Source organism: Saimiri boliviensis, chromosome 2 (genome assembly GCF_048565385.1).
Source record: "Saimiri boliviensis isolate mSaiBol1 chromosome 2, mSaiBol1.pri, whole genome shotgun sequence".
Classification (NCBI taxonomy): domain Eukaryota; kingdom Metazoa; phylum Chordata; class Mammalia; order Primates; family Cebidae; genus Saimiri; species Saimiri boliviensis.
In genome coordinates this window covers 145,817,795-145,840,679 of record NC_133450.1, presented here as the reverse complement: position 1 = coordinate 145,840,679, position 22,885 = coordinate 145,817,795, and the positions used below count along the sequence as shown (strand labels likewise).

Below are 22,885 nucleotides of genomic sequence, written 5' to 3'. Positions count from 1 at the left end.
TCTGACTGCAGCCACAGGCTATTAGAATGTAATCTGCCTCTCTCTTTCAGATGTTTACCTTTGAAGAAACTACTCACATCTTTATTGCAGTCATAAAGTCTGTTGTAATGATTAAAATAAAAAAGACATCTAACCTGTACCTACACCCTGGAGCAGAGCTCTAGACATACGAATTGCCTTCTCTTAGACTTGCTTCACTTCTAAGTAATGAGGTAAGACTTACGGAAAGTTCAAAATGGAAAAGAGTTGCTATAGAGTCAGTAGGATAAGGGTCAGGGATATAGAGGATACTTTGTTTTCCCAAGAACATAGGTGGAAATGAACAGGGAAAGCTGGGTTTTGTCCAGAAGTGTATGTTTTTGTAGCAGCATTTATAGAAACATCACGGATTATAAGATATGAAAATATCTATGGCTTACTTGGAATTTCACATTTCATAAAATTGTACAATGTTAGAACCCAAAGGAATTTATGTTTTATACATTCATGTCTTTGTTGTGTGTCTAACATGTTTCAGACATTGTGCTAAATAGATACATGTATGATTACCAGTTATGTTCAATGCTATTAAGGAAAGAACAAAGTACTTTGAGAGAGTCTAACAGGAACAATTTATGTTAGGCTTGGGAATAGGTAAATGTCAGGCAAGGTTTCTCTGAGGGAAGGACATTTAAGCTGAGTTGTGACAGGAAGAAAAGATGCCAGGCAGGAAAAATGTTCTATGACCAATGGCCAATGGTGGGAAGGAGTGTGGTCCTTTCAAGAGAGTGAATAGGCCACTGAGGTTTGGAGACATATTCCATAAGCTTTAATCCCATCAACATGAATAACAAGGTGATTCCACGTGCCTGGAAGGTTTACTAATTGAAATTGAGATTTTTGTTTGTTGGAAAGAAATGTGTTATGAGCACAATTGTTTAATTCGTCATCATGCATTGTTTACTAAATCAAATGGTTAGTAGGAAAATTAAAGTTCTGGAAAATGTCAGTGATATAGTTTGGCTCTGTGTCCCCATCCCAATCTCATCTTGAGTTGTAATCCTCACATGTTGAAGAGGGATCTGGTGGAAAGTGATTTGGGTCATGGGGCAGTTTCCCCCATGCTGTTCTCATGGTAATAAGGGAGTTCTCATGAGATCTGATGGGCACTGTAAGAGTCCAAAATGAGAAAGCTCAGTAATAGCCGATGAAGAATGGAATTTTCTTTTTTCTCTTATTTATTTGAGACAAAGTCTCACTCAGACTGAAGTTCAGTGCATAATCTCAGCTAACTGCAACCTCTGCCTCCTGGGTTCAAGTGATTCTCATGCCTCAGCCTCTTGAGTAGCTGGGAATTCAGGTGTATGCCACCACACCCAGCTAATTTTTGTATTTTTAGTAGAGACAGCTAGTTCCACCATATTGACCAGGCTGATATTGAACTCCTGGCTTCAAGCCATCTGCCCACCAAGACCTCCCAAAGCGCTGGGATTACAGGCATGAGCCACCACACCCAGTCTAGGATGGAATTTTTATAGAATCATTAGGACTTGAACTGAGCCTTGAGGAATGAACAGCACTTGTATAAGAAGCAGAAAAAATTGTAGGCAAGATGTCTCAGTCCATTTTCTATTGCTATAACAGAATACCTGAGAAGGGGTAATTTATAAAGAAAAGAGGTTTATTTAGCTAACAGTTCTGCAGGTTTGGAAATTCAAGATTGGGCGACCTTACCTGACTGCTTCTGGTAAGGGTCTTGCACTGCATCAAAACTTGGTGGAGAGGCCGGGCATGGTGGCTCATGCCTGTAATCCCAGCACTTTGGGAAGCTGAGGTGGGCTGATCACCTGAGGTCAGGAGTTCGAGACCAGCCTGGCCAACACAATAAAACACTGTATCTACTAAAAGTACAAAAATTATCTGGGCATGGTGGTATGCATCTGTAGTACCTGCTACTCGGGAAGCTGATGCAGGAGAATTGCTTGAACCTGGGAGGTAGAGGATGCAGTAAACCGAGATTGTACCACTGCCCTCCAGCTTGGGTGACAGAGTAAGACACCGTCTCTCTCTCTCTCTCTCTCTCTCTCTCTCTCTCTCTCTCTCTCACACACACACACACACACACACACACACGTGCGCGTGTGGTGAAGAAATGGAATGGGAACTGAGAATGTACACAAAAGGAAAACAGAAGAGGCAACATTGCTTTATAACAATCTGCTTCTGCAGGAACTATCTATTTCCACAAGAACTACCAACTCTTCTGAGGAAGACATTAATCCATCCTAAGGATCTAATTACTTATTCTTCTTCCTTTTTTTTTTTTTTTTTTTTTTTTCTGAGACACAATCTTGCTCTGTCACCCAAGCTGGAGTGCACTGGCATGATCTCGGCTCACTGCAACTTCTGTCTCCTGGGTTCAAGTGATCCTCCTGCTTCAGCTTCCTGAGTAGCTGGTACTACAGGTGCACACCACCATGCCCAGCTCAATTTCTGTACTTTTGATACAGGGTTTTACTGTGTTGGCCAGGCTGATCTCGAACTTCTGACCTCATGATCTGACCTCTCAAAGTGCTAGGATTACAGGTGTGAGCCGCCATGCCCAACCTCTAATCACTTGTTAAAGGCACCACTCGCCAATACACTTATACTGAGGACAAGTCTCAATATGAGTTTTGTGCTATGGTTTCTAGAACCATACCACAGGAGAAATATAAAATTGTAGTGGTAAGATCACTCATGGCAGGAGGACCAGGGAAGAACATGAGCCTCAAATGCCTCTGCCAAAGATACGAGGTCCAAATACCAACTGGTGGCCAGGATAAAGCTCTTCCTCATAGAGGCCACAACAAAGTAACACAGGGGTGATGATCACCTCAAGGGAAATCAGAGTTAGAGCTAAAGGGGCAGAACAAAGCCATCAATATAATGAACCTAATGGTCAGACAGCAAAGGCATTAGCAGTAAGAGGTTGACTATTGGAATGGAAGTCAGTTTAAGACAGAAAGTTCAAAAAGGAACCATAAAAATCTGGGGGTATAGTAATCCTGTTTTACGTAGTGCTGCAGGACAGGCTCTCAAGGTTTAGGGGATATCTGGGAGAAAACATAACATTTCCCAGTCAGATGAGGTGTTTCAGCAATGTTCAACTGTTTCACAGACCAGAAACTGATGTCCAGAGAGACTGGCTTGCCCAATATTATGTAACTCATAGATGATAACTATGCAAAGTAAGAACAGAGATAAAATGATTGGGTTTTTGATCTTTGGGATTTATTTGTTTAACATTAAGAAAATTAGCATAACTACAACAAAGAGAGCATATAGGAAAACAGAAGTAGAGTGGTTCCCGATATGGGAATCAAGAAATAAGGTAGAGAGCATAGGCACGGTGTTTTAAGAAAATATGAATTACTGGCCAGGTGTGGTGGCTCACGCCTGTAATCCCAGCACTTTGGGAGGCCAAGGTGGGTGGATCACCTGAGGTCAGGAGTTTAAGACCAGCCTGACCAACATGGAGAAAGCCCATGTCTACTAAAAATACAAAATTCGCCAGGCATAGTGGTACATGCCTGTAATCCCAGCTACTCAGGAGGCTGAGACAGGAGAATTGCTTGAACCTGGGAGGCTGAGGTTGCAGTGAGCTGATAATATGCTGTTGCACTCCAGCCTGGGCAACAAGAATGAAACTGTCTAGAACGAATGAATGAATGAAGGAAGGAAGGAAGGAAGGAAGGGAGGGAGGGAGGGAGGGAGGAAATATGAATAACTTCAAGCCCAGAAGATGAAAATTTGAATAAGAACAAAGAAGAACAAAGATGATCCCAGCACCTTGGGTGGATCACTTGAGCTCAGGAGTTTGAGACCAGCCTGAGCAACATGGCAAAACCCCATCTTTACAAAAAATACAAATATTAGCTGGGCACAGTGGCACACACCTGTAGTCCCAGCTATTCAGGAGGCAAAGGTGGGAGGATCACTTAAGCCTGGGAGGCAGAGGTTGTAGTGAGCTGAGGTTGCGCCACTGCTCTCCAGCCTGGGTGACAGAGCAAGACTCTGTATACAGATAGATAGATAGATAGGTAGATAGATAGATAGATAGATAGATAGATAGATAGATAGATAGTGTGTATATATATATGTGTGTGTGTTAGATAGTGTGTATATATGTGTATGTATGTGTGTATATATACACACACACACACATAATTATTTTTAATATAGGCAGTGCTGATAATAGTCTCTGACAGAGAGGAACCCCTGAGGAGAGAAGGTAGAGCGGGTAGAGAACCACCTCATGTTCATGTAGGGATTTTAGTCATTTCCTTGAAAAGAAATCACTAAATGTTATATTATTTGATTATGGTGTGTCTGTGTTGGTGTATGTGTGTGTAAAATAAGTTAGTACTTTTAAAATAACACATAAAACTATGAGCTGTACATTCACTGATATTAAGATGGATGGTCTGACAATGTTATATTGTTCAAATGCTAAATAAATAAATAAATAAATACATTTTTATGAGACGAGTCTCTAGAGGATACAAAACATGTATTTGCCCTAAGTAATAAACAAGGCTTGTAACTGACATAAATAATTCTTCCCTTGTAGATTTTTTAGGAGAATATTATTTTTTGGTGATAAAATGCCTAGGGTGAGATTTAATGTAACCATTTGGGACAAATAAATAACTTCTTGATCCTCAGTTTCTACAGGGTATTCAAAATTGTCCTTACTATTAGAACTACTATTTCTGTTCTCATTATCTATTAGTAGAAATATATATATTATATATGCATATTATATATATGGTGCATAAATATATAGATACACACACACACACACACACACACACACACACATACGCCAGGTGTGTTGGCTCAACCTGTAATCCCAGCACTCTGGGAGGCCAAGACAGGTGGATCACCTGAGGTCAGGAGTTTGAGACCAGCTCGGCCAACATGGTGAAACCCCGTCTCTACTAAAAATATAAATATTAGCCAGGCACGGTGACCCGCACCTGTTATTCCAGACTATGGGGAGGCTGAGGCAGGACAATCACTTGAAACCGGGAGGAAGAGGTTGCAGTCAGCTGAGATTGCACTACTGCACTCCAGGCTGAGTAACAGAGCAAGACTCTGTCTCAGAAAAGAAAAGAAAAGAAACATAAATATAAATAAATAAATATATGTATATATATAGCAGTTTATCACTCCAGCCACAGATGATTATCGAGTTGCATTTTTTAAATGTTGACACTTACAGGTGGCATATATAGTGAGGTAAGAATTGCATGAGTTTCTGAGCACTTGTTTGAGTAAGTGTTCTCAAATTAAGCTCAGAATTTTTGTAACATATAAAGCTTAATGGAGTGTAAAAAGCCTTTATGAAGACTGCCTGAACTTCTGACCACTTACTTAGTGAACAAAGTAACCTTCAAAGCATTTGCAAAGTCAATCAAACATTTTAAAGTTTTAGCAGTTTTATAAGTATAAAACTGCTTTATCTGTGAATCAAAAAAAAAATCTATAGTGATGCCAATGAAATATCACAGATGAGGTCAAATAAACTAAGAGATCACCTGAAACTCCTCTATGTAGGGCAAGAGAACATTGAAGGAAGAAAATGAATTGGAAATGAGAAAAAAAAAATAACAAAACTCCATAGGATTAATCAAAGATCAGCATTGTTATTATAAATGTTCAGCAAATTACAATCAACCCTGAAAGAATTTGTCGTATGCGGAAATTAGAAAAGTTCCTTTTTAAAGTTTTCTTTCTTGTTAAAGTGTAAGTGTACTAAAAACTTTGTTAAGCCCTATCCTATGTAGCTTTTAGACATGCCAAGCTTACAGGCACGTAGTATATTCTATGTCTTTGTACTTTAACCAAGATATCTGTGCTGGATGTGCTCACAGGCATGTCCCAGGTCTTCGTTGCATTGACCTGTTTAGAAAAGTTTTAAGTTGTTAGCCAACTGGGTTTTAGTTTAGGTTGTGAGGTCTGACTCCAGCCAACGGAGATCAGACACAGCAATAAGGATGACCTCAAATGAGCAAGGGATAAATCTGTGTTTTCCTTTGTTCATTGTACTCTCATGGCATGATAGTTAGTGGGGGTACCCTTCCTGCAGTCCAGGAAGTAAAAATTGCATTGCTGAAAGATCCTTTGTCTCAGTGCTAATTTTTCTTTGTGGCAATGAGCATCTTATTTCCTTTTTTTAAAATATAATTTTTATTTTTTTATATATAGAGATGGGATTTCACCATGTTGGCCAGGATGGTCTCGCTCTTCTGAACTTGTGATCTGCCCACCTCGGCCTCCCAAACTGCTGGGATTACAGGCATGAGCAACCGTGTCCAGCCTAGAGCATCTATTTCCAACATCTGTATACAACGTTGTGGAAAAGGTGTCTTAACTCTGAACCCTATGTTCACATGCAGCATGTACTTCCCTTTTCACTGGACACAAATATGGCTTTTATAACCAAAAGAAGACAACTTCCTACACATTTGGCATTTCCAAACATCACTTATATTTCCCAGAGACAGATTTTTGGATCAAATCAGTGTGTATCATCTGAAATCTGCATTACCTAGTCAAAGTTTAGTCATGGGACCCATTAAGGCATATAACTGAGAACAAGATTGTCAATTGTGTCTACAATATACAAGTAAATAAATAAAATGTTTAATATTTCATTAATGACTGCTAAGTTCTCATGGGTTCTTTTGTGCTCACTATAAAATTTATAGTGTTTTCCAAAATTTATTATCTCGTTCCTTGAATAGTTTATTTTACATATATAGAATCTGAGACTTGAAGGAGAATTGGCAAAGTTGGTACTAGTATCTATGCCTTCTCTTTGTAAACCTAGTAGTGTGTTATTCATCAAACTATGCTGATATCCTAAAAATCAGGGCTCCATCCTGCCTGTTTCTAGACGCACCCTTCACTTCTATCCGGAATGGATGTTCAGTCCCTACATTCATGATAGCTGTGTCTGGTGCTTGCTGAAGTGTCTGTTCTGACTGATTGTTTTCTTTTTTCTTTTTCTTTCTTTCTTTTCTTTTTTTTTTTTTTTTTTTTTTTTTTTTTGAGACAGAGTCTCGTACTGTCACCTAGGCTGGAGTGCAATGGCATGATCTTGGCTCACTGCAATCTCTGCCTACAGGTTCAAGCCCTCCTGCCTCAGCCTCTCAAGTAGCTGGGACTACAGGCACCTGCCACCACACCCAGCTAATTTTTTGTATTTTTATTAGAGATGGGGTTTCACCATGTCAGGTTGGTCTCAAACTCTTGACCTCAGGTGATTCACCCTTGGCCTCCCAAAGTGTTGGGATTACAGGTGTGAGCCACCGCACCTGACCATGACTGATTCTTAATCATTTGAATATCACCCTTGATCAGTCCAAACCTATTCAGTACCAAGTTTTCAAGACTGTTAAAGGTAGTCACGGGGATTAAATCCATTCTGAAGACTGATTGCATAATATAAACATTAGTCAAGTGACTTACTGACATGTGCTTAATGAAAGATATAACTGTTGAATACCTGAGTAAACATTGCATGTTTGGACTTAGTACACAGTAATTTTTATCGAAAAGACAATATAATAGCAGAATGAAGACAACTTAATCCCCAAAATAAAAGATAGCTATTTTAATCTAATGGTATACGTAGGCCTGCAATTATATTTTAATAGTATGCTTTGTTCACTTCAGATAGCTGTAAATATCTTTCCTTGTCTCTACACAGTTTGTCTAATCAGATTTCAGTGGCTGCATACTATCCTAATGGATATAGATTTGATTTTAATTATGACATTACCACTTTGAGATTAAATGTAATGGTAATAATACTTTTGGTAAACCTCACATATTTGAGTTTATATGATGCAAGCCATTAAAATATTATTTATTTTTTCAGTGAGTTATTATTTTGATGATTTAGGCTCTTGAAAGTCTTGTAATTTTAAGGTGTGAGCTAAGTTAATTTACCTTGGAAAATGTGAAAATGTACCTTGAAGGTACACATTACTTTCACAGTAAATAGCAAATGATTTTGATTTGCTTAACCTAAAATTTAAGTCAATATGTTATATGATTGTTTAGGGAATATGTCTATACATTATATCTGAGGAAAAAAAGGAAAAGATACCAACTTTGGAAAACTAGAATACAATGAGTTTGAAATAAAAAATAAAGCCCTATTCATGCCCATTGTGTCATTACATATGCTATAATTTTCACATGTCTAAAAATACCATTTGGATATGCTTTCCTGGTTGTTTGATACTTTGACTGCTGCTGCTATTTCAGCTAAGACAACGGTGTGATTTCATCCTGAGGTCAAATCCCAGGCAAGCACAATTTATTGAAGCAAAATTTCATCTCACCAAAGCATGCATTCTGCCAAGTCTCTTCATGCCAATGCAGATCATTTAGTATATAATTGGCTGCAACTGGCACTCACACAAGCTGTGACATTTTCTATCAGCAATAGGATAGTATTTGGAACACCAAAGAAACAATTACCTGCTGCAGAATATAGCCTGAAACAGAAAAAAGGAAATGCAGTATTAAAGAAGCCAGCTCTTTTCCACTTCAAAGAGGTAGTGAGGAAGCTACAGTACCTGTCATTCTACTCTCGTCTATAAAATGTGAGAAGTCAAGAAAAGAGAAAATACTGACTTGGGAAATAAAGGATGAAATCATTTGGGATCTTCTATTTAGAGAAGGCAAATAAAATAAAAACAGTATTAATTAAAAGGACCCAGAGGCCACTTAATATTAAGGAAAAACGGCATTGACTTATAAAATGTCATTCTGTTGGTAAACAAAGGAGAGGGAAAAAACTGGAAGATGAATGGAGGAAAAATGAATGAAAGGAATAAAGAGAGGAAGTAATCCTTATAAAAAGAAAATGGACCAGGAGAATTTGGAAGATAGAAACCCAAATAAAACACTGTGGCATCAATAGATTACTTTCAATGCTTGTTCTAATAATTAAATGTAAAATAATATAACAGGAATATAAAATTTTTGACTCTTCCATTAGCAAAGATTAAAAAGAAATTTAATATCCAGTTTGGGCAAGTATGTGTAAAAACAGTCTCGTACACTGCTAGTGGAAATATAAATAAATAAACTCTGTGTGGAACTAATGGGTAAAACTTTATCAAAATATTCATACCCATTGATTCAACAATTCCCCTTGGCTGCACATAGCAGCTCACGCCTATAATCCCAGGACTCTGGGAGGCTGAGGGAGGAGGATTGCTTGGGCCCAGGAGTTTGAGACCAGCCTGAGCAACATAGGGAGATCCACCTCTACATAAAAGTAAAAAACAAAAAAACAAAACAAAACAAAAATCATGTTTGCAGTGGTGCACGCCTGTCGTCCCAGCTACTTGGGAGGCTGAGATGGGAGAAATGCAACAGAGCAAGACCCTGTCTAAAAAATAAACAATAAAACAAAATCTAAAAATTCTCCTTAGAGGAGAGACACATACAGGTATGAAAAGATATGTATACAAGGATATTCTCTGCAGAATGGTTTACGATCAAGAAAAATTGAAAGACAACCAAAATACGCATAGGACATTGATTAAGTAATTTCATCCATACAGTGAAATGCTATACATAAGTTAGAAATAATTGATAAAATCATATATTAATAGAATGTCCAGTATATACTAAGTGAAACTGCCTATAACATTTAATAGTAATAATAATGAGCATAATAAAAAGTTTATATTGTATGATTCCAACTATATGGTATTCTGGAAATGGCAAAACTATGAAGATAGTAAAAAAAAAAAAATAAATCAGTGGTAGAGGTTAGGGGACAGGGAGAGATGAATAGGCAGAGAACAGAGGATTTTTAGGGCAGTGAAATTATCCACTATGGATACCTGGATACAAGTACATTCTACATTGTATCTTGATGTATCTAAGATATGATACAATGTATTCTTATATTTGCATTATATCTTGTATCTCAATATACAGAGCTGGATCTGCAATGGTGGTTGTCATTATACACTTATTAAGTGTATACACATTATACACTTGTTAAAACCCATAGAACCTATGACATCAAGTACAGGTTGTACATAGGACACATAGTATCCTACGTATCCTACGTTACTATGCTATATGGATTTGGGATGAGAAGGATGTATTAATGTAGTCATGGACTGTAACAATGGATGACTCCTCGACAGGACGAAAGGTTGTAGGGGAAAGAACATGGGAACTCTCTGTACTTTCTACCCAATTTTGCTGTGAACCTAAAACTGATCTAAAAATAAGGTTTACTGAAAATTTTTAAAATAAATATTTATCAAGAACTTATTTTTTTTTCCTTTTTTTCTCTTCCTTTTTTTGAGATGGAGTATGATCTCGGCTCACTGCAACCTCCGCCTCCCTGGTTCAAGAGATTCTTCTGCCTCAGCTTCCCTAGTAGCTGGGATTACAGGCATCTGCCACTGAGCCTGGCTAATTTTTGTATTTTTAGTAGAGATGGGGTTTCACAATGTTGGCCAGGCTGGTCTCAAACTCGTGACCTTGTGATCCACTTGCCTTGGCCTCCCAAAGTGCTGGGATTACAGGCGTGAGCCACCATTCCCCACACTTTTTTTTTTTTTTTTTTTTTGAGACAGGGTCTTGCTCTGTTGCCAAGGCTGAAGAGCAGTGGTATGAACCTCTCCGGTTCAAGCAATTCTTCTGCCTCAGCCTCCAGAGTAGCTGGGACTACTTGATGGTGTGCGCCATCATGTCCAGCTAATTTTTTATTTTTTGGAGAGAAAAGCTCTCTCTATGTTGCCCAGGCTGCTCTTAAATGCCTGTACTCAAGAAATCCACTCATCTCAGCCTCCCAAATTGCTAGGGTAACAGGGATAGCCTCCCAAAGTGATGGGATAACCTATCACATCCTGCCAAGAACTTATTTTGTATGTTGCGCTAATCCCTTTATAAGCATTATCTCATTTAATTCTCACAAGAATTTTATTACATAGGTAGTATTTTTATCTGCAGATGAGGAAATCTGAGACTTAGGGAGGTTAAATAAATTGCCCAAAGATGCTTGTAAGAGCTAGAGCTGCGTCTCAAACACAGATGTGCCTGGCTCCCATGTCCAGGCCTTCCACATGGTGCATGGGACTTACTGGGCAACTAAGTCTTACATAAATTTCAAAGTTCAGATTCCCAAAGCATAGAGTAATCCAATTTTAGAAGATTTATCTTACTAAATGCATAGGAAAAAATACAGAGTGTTGGCCAAACTATTGACACCCTTTATTAAAGGAGAAACTATGGGGTTATATTACATTCTGTTCATTTCCACAAGGTTTGTAATTTTTTACATTTATTTCTCTATAAAAGAACAAAAACCAATAAGATTAATAAAATGCTTAATTTCTTTCCTTTTTTCCTTTCTTCCTTTTTTTTTTTGAGACAGAGTCTCATTCTGTCGCCAGGCTGGAAGGCTGGATGAAGTGCAGTGGAGTGATCTCAGCTCACTGCAACCGCTGCCTCCTGGGTTAAAAAAATTTTCCGGCCTCAGCCTTCCAAGTAGCTGGGACTACCTTCACGCACCACCAAGTCCAGCTAATTTTTATATTTTTGTAGAGACGAGGTTTCACCATGTTGGCCAGGATGGTCTTGATTTCTTGACCTTGCAATCCACCTGCCTCGGCCTCCCAATAAAGTGCTTAATTTCTGAAAGTTGATTGCAAAGTAGCACTCTAAAGTGACTGATATGGGCTGGGCACGGTGGCTCATGCCTGGAATCCCAGCACTTTGGGAGACTGAGGCAGGTGGATCATCTATGGTCACGAGTTCGAGACCAGCTGGCCAACATGGCAAAACCTGTCTCTACAAAAACACAAAAAAATTAGCTGGGTGTGGGCAGGCACCTGTAATCCCAGCTACTTGAGAGGCTGAGGCAGGAGAATTGCCTGAACCCAGGAGGTGGAGGTTGCAGTGAGCCAAGATCAATGCCACTGCACCCCAGCCTGGGCAAGGGAGCGAGACTCTGTCTCGAAAAAATAAATAAATATAAAATGCAAGAAATATATATAAATATATATATATATAAATAAAATAAATAAAATAAAAATAAAGTGACTGATATATCTTTAATCAATGTTCTTAGAACTGAACACAAACATTCCCAAATGCCAGTCCATGAAAGTGTGGAATATGTTATTGCATATGCCTATTCCTTGGTCCCAAATGCCCCATCCTATTCAGTTCAGTACATCTAGAATGGAGCCGAAGAATCTACAGTTTTAAAAAGCTCCCCAGGTGATTCTGATACTCAGTCAGGTTTGGGAATCACTGTCTAAGGGAATGTGATTTATGTGGAGCAAAAGAAGAAAAAGAGATTATACCATATGGTACGTTAACTCTTTAATTTCATTTTAAAGGTAGTGTCAGAGTTTCTATATCATCAGTATATGTAATATTACTGAAAACATGCCTACAACTCTGTCCATCTGAAATATGGCAATAATTTATATTTACCTTGAGATGGAGGGAGGAAGGGTGTTTGTAAGGTTGTGTAACTGAGTAATTAAAATGACTTGACACTGGTGCAGAGATAGACATCTAGACTGACAGAGAAGAATAAAGAGCACAGAAACAAAGCATAGGTGAGGCTGTGGTTTATGGTAAGGGTGGCCATAGCACAGTGGGAAGGATGGCATTATGCAATGGGCTATCTATATGAGGGAGAATTAAGATGAACACTTAGCAGAGTGCCGGTACTTACTGTGTATTAAGACTTTTGTTTTAAGAGAGCAATAGCTTAAAAAACTATCCCTTGAGTTCTCCTACTTTTCTAACTTTCTACTGTTGGCTGCCTTCATTAGCTGGTCCTTCTCTTCCTCTTCCTCCGCCACCTTTCATTAAATGTTTGTGTTTGCCTTGATTCTTTTCTTGGTTGTCTTCCATTTTCTTCACATTCTACCTGCCCTCCTAAGTCATCTTATCCATTCTCATGACTGACCACTGAAGACAAAAAGGCACCCTAAGTCTGTTCTTTCCAGTGGAGGATTTTGTCCCAAATGCTGGATTCACATTTCCAAAGCTTAAGGGATCTGAAAGACATCTTACATTTATCATCTTCTCTCGATACTTTTTCTACTGTAATTACAATCCAAGTTAACGAAATCACTATCAAACCAGTTTTCCAAGGTAGAAACAGGTAAGACCAACTTAACTTGGTCTTCTCCCTGTCAACTGACCACCAAGTGGTCATCATCTATACCTATATCATCTATACCTCAAAATATCTCTTAACAACTCTCCATCCCTGGTACCCTGCCTGAGCGCAAGTCCTCACCATTCTCCCCTCTACAATTGCAAGTCCCCAATCTGGTCTCCCTCTTTTCCACCTCTCCTCCATCCAGTTTATTCACAGTCTTCCAATATAAAATGATTCACCTTAAAAGAAAATTAGTTTAAAAAAAATCAAATCATGCCTGCCACTCCCCTTCTTACAGGGCTGGTGGATTATGAAAGCCTAAATAATGTCCAGATTCCTTATTTGGCAAATGATGATAAAAACAGCAATAGCATACAAAGGCCTACTTTACATACGAGCAAACTGAGGACCCAAGAGGTTAAGTATCTTCCTAAAGGTTACACTTAAGTGGTACAGCTGGGATTTGAACCTAGACTAAATCCAAATGAAGACCACATTCAATTCAAGTATCATTTCTCTGACCTAATGTATGTGTTTACAAATTTTTCTCTCCAGATAAGCTGGAGAGAACTCCCCAAGGACGGGAATGATGTCTTACTCATCATTGTGTCTCAAGTGTCTACGTGTGTGACACAGAAAGGGTGTTTAGTATATGCTTTGTTTCTAAAAAGTGGATGAAGGAACAGAGAAAGGAAAGAAGGAAGGAAAGAAGTCAACGAAATGTGTGAGGTTGTTTTAAGAACATGGTGCTTTTTAAAACTGTTTGAAGAACTGTTGTGTAGAAAGGCTTTATTTTCCTTAAGAGTAGGGAAGCTTCACCTGAACTCCATGAATGAGTTTAGGGAATGCGTCTTTCTAGGATGAGAGTACATACTTTCACAAGTCTCACAAAGCTGCCTGTGATACAAAATAAGAATGTTTAGAATTTTCTCCAGAGAAGAGCAATGAGCAGATGTTACTGGGAGACCAGCTTAAGATCTCAGTAAGGAAAAAGTTTAGAACAAGGAGCGTTGTTTAAAAATAAAACCTTGACTGGTTGTGGTGACTCATGCCTGTAATCTCAGCACTTTGGGAAGTCAAGGTGAGGGGATTGCTTGGGTCCAGGAGTTTACACCAGCCTGGGCAACAAAGCAGACCCTGTCTTTACAAAACACACACACACACACTCACTCACAAAATAAAACAAAGAACAAAAAAACTTAAAAATTAGCTGCGCATCGTGGTGCACACCCATACCCCCAGCTACTCTAGAGGCTAAGGTGAGATCACTTGAGCCCATGAGATTGAGACTGCAGTGAGCCGTGATTATATCACTGCACTCCAGCCTGGGCAACAGAGCAAGACCCTATCTCAAAATAGTAATAATAATAAAACAAAATACAATCTTTACAACAAAATATCAACAGCTCTGAATAGGTGGATGCAATCAAGTAGAGATCAGAGAAACATATCCAAAGATACAAAGGAAGGAATTTCCATAGAATTTAGAAGGGCGAAAGACTAGACTAAAATAATATCCACATTCCTTCAATCTCTGTCGCTTTGTAATTCTAAGATGCAATCCATAACAAATTTGTCTTTTCTTCTTCCTTTTTTTCTTGGTTCATTTTTTAAAAAATCTTCACAAAGAGTCTGATCCTTTCGTAAGTATCAGGGCACCTTTCTCAGTTTGTGTCCTTTATCGTTCCAGGTACTGACCACTAACAACCATCTGCAGGTTTCTTTGTGTTTCCTAGCAAACAACTCACATGTAAATTCTGTTGACATCTGCCGGTGCTGGTAACTCCTGCTTCTCACGTCAGTTCTCCTTCTTCCCTGTTATGTAGCCTGATTGCTCATTTGCCACTTTTCTTGCCTCCGAGGTTATCTAGATTTTAGTTTCCGTTGAACAAAACTTTGAAGCACAGTAATAATTGTTCTATAGACTTAATTCCCTCTAATAAATTGACCCTTTACTGGGTCCATTTTCCTCTTCCCCTCAAAGACATTTAGTTATTCCATAATTGCTGTTGACGTAACAAAAACTTTCAAAAATATTTATATTGCTACTCTCCAAAAGATAGTAATAAAACGAGTTTACTTTCAAGACATATAGAAGTTTTTCCTAGTAACTTCCCCCATATGTATTTTATCATATGCATTTCCAAGTGATTAGAAAGATGCAGTACATTTCTAAAGGATATATTTAGGCAAATGTGGAAGTTATTCAGAAAATAATAATACAACTGTTTACTATTTTGTGCATGTCCTGAAGTCATTGTATCTTTACTTAGAAACATAACAAATATTTGTAGCTTTTTATTAAGAACAGCCACCAGAGTCAAGATTAAATAAATAATTTTTGTTTGGTAATATATATTAAATTTTATTTCTTGTTACTAAGGAACAAATTAAGACTTTTGCCCCATTTCACATATCCAGACTTTCATGATCACCTCTTCAAAACGATAAGTCAGGTCTAAAATAGATTTATCTTTCTGTTTCTCAGTGTGAGAAGTAATGAGTGAAGCAAATGTAAATTACTTTTATTGTTTTTATTGGCACAAGTCAAAGAAAATGCATCAAAGGAACACCAACTTTGAAGGTGTTCAGAGTTGGTTTCCTAGTTCAGCTGATACTTGCTGCCATCTGCTGGCCTAAGCAGAAAACTGCAAGGAATGGACAGGTGTGTGGAAGGAGTTCGATCAGGTTTTTGCAAGTCCAGAATCGTCCTTTTAGAAATACTGTCCACCCTAGCTTCAGAGCTGGCGTCTTCTGACTGGCAAAGGGAAGAAGAGGGTAGATGGTTGATGGCTGTCTGCCTCCAGGGTAATATGTGTTTGCGGTGGTCCAAGAGTCTGGTGACGGGCATCTTCATTTCAAGCTCCCCCTTCCCTATCCTGGATTGCAAAGCAATAGAGTTCATTTCTTATTGTGTGGCATAACATTTCCTAAAATGTTGCTTCAAGGAAAACTGGCTCTCCTTGATCAGTGGTTGGAAGCTAGATACAAATTGCGACATTCAGACACAGAACTTTGAAATATGTTGGCGTTGATTTTTAAATAAGGAAAGGCCAGGGCGGTTGGCTCACACCTGTAAGCCCAGCACTTTTGGAGGACGAGACAGGGGGATCACTTGAGGCCAGGAGTTCAAGACCAGCCTAGCCAACATGGTGAAACCCAGTCTCTACTAAAAATACAAAATTTAGCCATGTGTGGTGGCACATGCCTGTAATCCCAGCTACTTGGGAAGCTGAGGCAGGAGAATCGCTTGAACCCAGGAGGTGGAGATTGCAGTGAGCTCAGATGGTGCCACTGCACTCCAGCCTGGGTGACAGAGAGAGACTCTGTCTCAAAACAAAAATAAAAATAAATAATAAAATTTAAAAAATACATGAGTTGACACAAAAGACTAAATTATGCCTCAGATTGTCCTTCTTATGGTTTGACCAAAGACCTGAAGGGTTCGTGCTGATATATGGAAGAGGAACATTCTCAGCAGATGGAACAGACATTGCAAAAGCTCTGTAGTGGAAGGACAGGTGCAGGTTCACAGGACAGCAGTAGGCTAGTGTGGCTGAAACAGAGTGAGCCAATGGAGACAGTTCGTTGCTTCTCTTGGAAAATGGGAACATCAGAACACAGTGGGCTCCATTCCCACTTTGCTGGGGCAGGATATGGCTGAGCCTGTTAGGTGAGACACGAGCTTTCCTGCTCAGCACAGTTCCCACAACTTGCTGTTATCTCCCCACACAAAGCTGGGGGGTCGGTTGTCATTAACCTTCCTTGCCATATATATGTATGTATATATGTAGAGACTTTTCTTTTACTTTCTTTTTCTTTTAACCTGTGTGAGCCTGCTAGTTGCCTGCTCTTGCACTCCCCTCTTTTCTTGTATGTGACTGACCTCTCTTTTATCAGGAGATGGCATGGACTCAGTTAAAATTTATATTTTCCTTTATATATTTCCTTGTAGATAGTAATGACCAATGAGGTAGGTATATGTGAAAGTTTATGGGCACGACCTCAGGGAATATTCTTTTAAAATGGCTGACTCAGTTGCAAGCATTCTCCTCTCCCGTTCCCTTTTTTCCATTACTTCCTAAATAAAGAGCAGACATGATAGCAGGGACTATTTTGGATCCTACACTGACCTGAGGATGGAAGTCAAGGGCTCAACATGGTGAAGAAGAAAGATAGAACAAACCCAATCTCTGACAACCACGGAGATAATATACCAGCTCTGGACTATCTCCAGTAGACCTCTTCCTCTTCCTCCCCCTCCTCCAGCACCACCTCCTCCTCCTTCTCCTCCTCCTCCACCACCTCCACCTCCTCCACCACCTCCACCTCCTCTTCCTCCTAGGCTATAGGAGTGAGTTAACAAAGATCATTCCAAGTACTATATTTGGATAGGCAGGTGTTACAGACAGACAGATGCCAGTAATACTCAGTAACCAGGGAAAAGGAAGCAGGTCTTTTTTTTCAAGGCAGGTGCCTCCCTGTGGCCTCCTGCAGTTCCCATAAGGCCTTCCTGACTCTTACACGTCCCTCGCCTCCTATCAGTGATGACTGGCACAGAGCTGCCCTGGCATTCATTGCAGTGACTCTTGGGTACTCTGCCATCCTGCTGTCCTAAGGATTCTGGAATCAATATAAAAATCGCCATGGACTTTCATTAGTTTTGAGGCCAGAGCTAACAGAAGTAGGTTGTTTTTTTTTAACCAAGATAAGCTTGACCACCATATGGATGTTAATTACAGATCAATGTTAGTTCATTGATTTAAAATCATGGCATTTGAATATATCCATATTTTCTGCTGGTCCTACCCAGTGCTCCTTCTGTGCCTGAGTAGACTTGCTTAATGTCTTCTATAATGCTGAAAATAAATGTTTAAAGTAGCTCATTTGGGAAAATAGAAATGTTGAGATTGACAGGAAATTATGATTGCACTCTGGTGATTACCCAGTTTTAAAAATAATAGTGAAAGGGGAAATTTCAAAATTATCCATGTATTAAACCATATGTATCCAAACTAAACACATACTACTTAATTCTTTAAAAGAATTGGGCTCCAGTAAGACAAAAATAAAGCCAGCTAAACGGTTTCTTTATATCAACTGGGTACAAACACTTTCTCAGATTTGCATGGTATTGACTGAAATTCTTATGGAAGAAAATGTCCAGATTGGTGGAGTTGTATTAAAAACATCACAATTCTGACAGTGTGTTTTGTCCTTATTGGTTCCTTTATGTATTACTAAACATACAGAAATGGATGAAAATGAAGTGTACAAAGATTACTGATTTTATAATAAGTCAATTGCATATCTTATCTGACTAAGCAAAGTTAGGATAGTGTACCTCATAGAATTGAATGAAAATGCTCCCCAAGAGCAGGCACTTTGATTTGTGTCTTCAGCACCTAGAACGGTTTCTGGCACATAGTAGTAAATGGAAATAATTATTTATTGAACTAATAAATGGATGGATAGTGAAATCAGTTATATTTTGAAATGCCTCATAGAAGATCATAGGCGGGGCTGTGGAAGTCTGAAGCAAGGATGGCTAATCAGATAGCTGATGAACATACAGAATACAAGGAACTGAAATGAGCATCAAGAAGGTTTGTTTAAGACTAAAATCCCTGGCTGGGCAGAGTGGCTCACGCCTGTAATCCCAGAACTCTGGGAGGCCAAGGCGGGCAGACCATGAGGTCAGAGGATTGAGGCCATCCTGGGTAACACGGTGAAACCCTGTCTCTACTAAGAATACAAAAAATTAGCCAGGTGCGCTGGCACACGGCTGTAGTCCCAGCTACTGGGGAGGCTGAGGCAGGAGAATCACTTGAAGCCGGGAGGTGAAGGTTGCAGCGAGCCGAGATCACACCGCTATACTCCAGCCTGGGTGACAAAGCAAGACTCTGTCTCAAAAAAACAAAAAAACTAAAAGCCCTGTCCCCAAAGGAATGTCCCTTAAATATTTCTGAAAGAAAGATATATTCAAGCAAGGGTAAAAGAAGTCCTTTAATCAGGCCGGGCGCGGTGGCTCAAGCCTGTAATCCCAGCACTTTGGGAGGCCGAGGCGGGTGGATCACAAGGTCAAGAGATCGATACCATCCTGGTCAACATGTTGAAACCCCGTCTCTACTAAAAATATGAAAAATTAGCTGGGCATGGTGGCGCGTGCCTGTAATCCCAACTACTCAGGAGGCTGAGGCAGGAGAATTTCCTGAACCCAGGAGGCGGAGGTTGCAGTGAGCCGAGATCGCGCCATTGCACTCCAGCCTGGGTAACAAGAGCGAAACTCCATCTCAAAAAAAAAAAAGAAGTCCTTTAATCAAGAGATGCTTGAGTCACCTTGATTAATCGGATCCTGTAGCTAGAGCTTGCTTTATTTATTTTTCTTAAGGCCCTGTCTTTTACATCCAAGTGATTTCTTAAGGTTGAAGGCAGGTTTCTCCCCTGTCTAGAGAGGAGATCTCACTGCTGCAATCTTAACAACTGGAATCCCAGCAATGTCCTTTAGCATTTCCTTTGGCAGGGATCAAGTTCCTTCTTGCCATTCTGCCCACTTATGATACACCTTCCAGCAACATCAGCTATTTATGATTCTGTCATCTTTAAGAATACCCGATTCTGGCCAAGTTATGTTGTGAGAAAATGCTACAGAAGTGATCCTCATTTATTTGTTTTTCGGTAATCTGAATCGACTTTGATCCATTTTCGTGAAGGCTTCCTGTTTCCCCCAAGCAGTCATGGGTAGTTCTACCAGGTTTCTGTTGTATATTGAACATGCATCCTTTGTGACAATTAGTATATTACAGCATAATTGATGTGTTAGTCAGGGTTCTCTAGAGGAACAGAATTAATAGGATAGACGTGTATATGAAAGGGATTTTATTAAGGAGTATTGACTCACATAATTGTAAGGTGAAATCCCACGAGAGGTCACATGCAAGCTGCGGAGCCAGGAAGCCAGTACGAGTCCCAAAACCTCAAAAGTAGGGAAGCTGGCTGGGCATGGTGGTTCATGCCTGTAATCCCAGCACTTTGGGAGGCCAAGGCAGGCTGATCACCTGAGGTCAGGAGATCAAGACCATCCTGGCCAAAATGGTGAAACCCCATCTTTACTAAAAATATAAAAATTAGCTGGGTGTGGTGGTATGCACCTGTAATCTCAGCTACTCGGGAGGCTGAGGTGGAAGAATCACTTGAATTAAGGAGGCAGAGGTTGCTTGTCACGTCACTGCACTCCAGCCTGGGTGACAAGAGTGAGACTCCATCTCAAAAAAAAAGAAAAAAAAAAAAAGTAGGAAAGCTGACGGTGCAGCCTTCAGTTTGTGGCTGAAGGCCCGAGAGCCCTTGGCAAACCCACTGGTAAGTCCAAGAGTAAAAAAGTTGAAGAACGTGGAGTCTGATGTTCAAGGACAGGAAGCATCCAGCACAGGAGAAAGATGGAGGCCGGAAGACACAGCAAGTCAGCACCCTCTACCTTTTACCTGTTTTTTCTAGTTGTACTGGCTACTGATTAGACGGTGTCCACCTACACTGTGAATGGTTCTTCCTGAGGGTGGCTCTTTTTCTCCCAGTCCACTGCCTCAAATGTGAATCTTTTCTGGCAACACCCAGAACATCCAGATACACCCAGAAACAATACTTTGCATCCTTCAATCCAATCAAGTTGACACTGAATATTAACCATCACAATTGGTCACATGTCTTCCTTCCCATAGATGCAAACTCCTTGAAGAAAGAGTGTGTCTCCGTATCTACTATAACCTGACACAATTGGTGCTTAGTAAATATTCATTAAGGTAGAGATTGGTCTGACTTACTAGCTACAAGGAGCCTTTATGAACCTCAATATGCCAATATTCTTATTGAGAGAAGATTGGGTATGTACAACCCATCCTTAACCCATTCCCCGTTTGGAAAACAAATGTGCAGCTCACTGCCAGGGAAGTATTCTTAGGGCAAATGTGAAATGGGTTAAGAAGATATATGGTAACTAAGACTAATATTTTATTTTATGGTTTTCTGAAATATTTCAAACATTTTAAAAACTAAATCATGAATATAAATATTTTATCTTATGTAGAAATAATCTACAATAAAGATAACGTTATCATGTTTGAAATTGTAGTATAATACTTAAAAAGGAGGAGATTTAGGAAGACAGAAGCATAGCACACTCTCCTGGCTCACATGTGTATCAAAAACTATATGAATAAGCTCCACTCACTTGTTTCTTCATGTATAACTTGCAAGATTTTTCCACCTTTTTCTCTCACCTTTCCTCTCCCTCTCTCCCTCCCTCTTAGTTTTAAAGTGTTTTTTTTTTCTGATTACAAAAGGAATAAATGCCCAGTGAAATAAATTCAGTGATCATCAAAACATAAAAGAAATTCAGAACTTATCCCTGATTTCACCACCTAAAGACAATCACTATTACATCCTAGCGTAAGTTCTTCCAGACTGTTTTCTATGCAAATGCACACCAAGTTGAACAAATGTCTGGAACTCTTAGCAGATAGCAAGGACTAAAAAAAAAAAAAAAAAATTGGCTGTTGGCCAGATGCATTGGCTCACACCTGTAATCCCAACACTTTGGGAAGCTGAGGTGAGTGGATCACTTGAGGTCAGGAGTTTGTGACCAGCCTGGCCAATATGGTGAAATCCTGTCTCTACTAAAAACACAAAAGTTAGCTGGGCATGGTGGTACATGCTTGTAGCCCAGCTACTTGGGAGGCTGAGGGACGAGAATCCTTTGAACCCAGGAGGCGGAAGTTGTAGTAAGCCGAGATGGCACCACTGCACTGCAGCCTGGGTGACAGAGCAAGACGCCCTCTGAAAAAAAAAAAGAAAAAGAAAAAGAAAAAAAAAAGCACTGTTAATAGCCAACTTTTTTTTTTTTTTGAGATGGAGTCTTGCTCTGTCGAGGTGCTGAGATTACAGGCACCTCCCAAAGTGCTGGGATTACAGGCATGAGCCACCATGCTCAGCCAACACTGATTTATTTTTTAACCAATCTTTTGGACTTACAATTTTCTAAATACATTTTCTTTCAAAATGTATATGATCATTTGAATGAATGCAATGTACATAATGATTCCTCTATTAATGGATAATGAGTTTTTATACTTTTCTCTATTATAAACTATGTAGTAAACATCCTCATTCCTACAGATGTGCACGTCTGTTTTCCTATAAATCAGACAGACTTGTGTATAAATTATTCCTGCAGTTTTATGTCTGATTTATTACTAAAACTTTCTGTGCATTAGTTTTCTCAATTGTAACAGTTGGTAATAATATCTGTCTGCAAAGTTTTCATAAGGATTAAATACTTCTGTATATAAAGTGGCACTACAGAGCCTGGATCAGAGGTAGAATTCAATAAATGATTATTTTTCTTTAAAATAATTTACTAAAAATAGACTAACTGGCTCGAGGTTAAGCACAATCTAAAAGCTATTTACAAATACTGTCAAATGGACACCCAGAAAAATTATACACCAATTTCTACTGCTATCAGTAGGGCTGGAGATTGTCCATTCACCATTTCCTTCAGAACTCTGGGTACTATCAATTTTTTTAAATCTTTGTCAATTTTACAGGTGAGAAGTGCTTTCTTGTTTTTTATCTGCATATATTTTATTAGCTGGAAACTTGACATATTCTTATGCCTCTATTAGGTATTTATTTCTC

General features: G+C 39.3%; 1 protein-coding gene across 15 annotated transcripts in view; it reads right to left on the bottom strand.

Moving 5' to 3' along the window:
- Positions 1–22,885, bottom strand: part of PRUNE2 (prune homolog 2 with BCH domain) — a 537,643-nt gene that overhangs the window by 501,601 nt on the left and 13,157 nt on the right. The gene's annotated exons all lie outside the window — the stretch shown is intronic.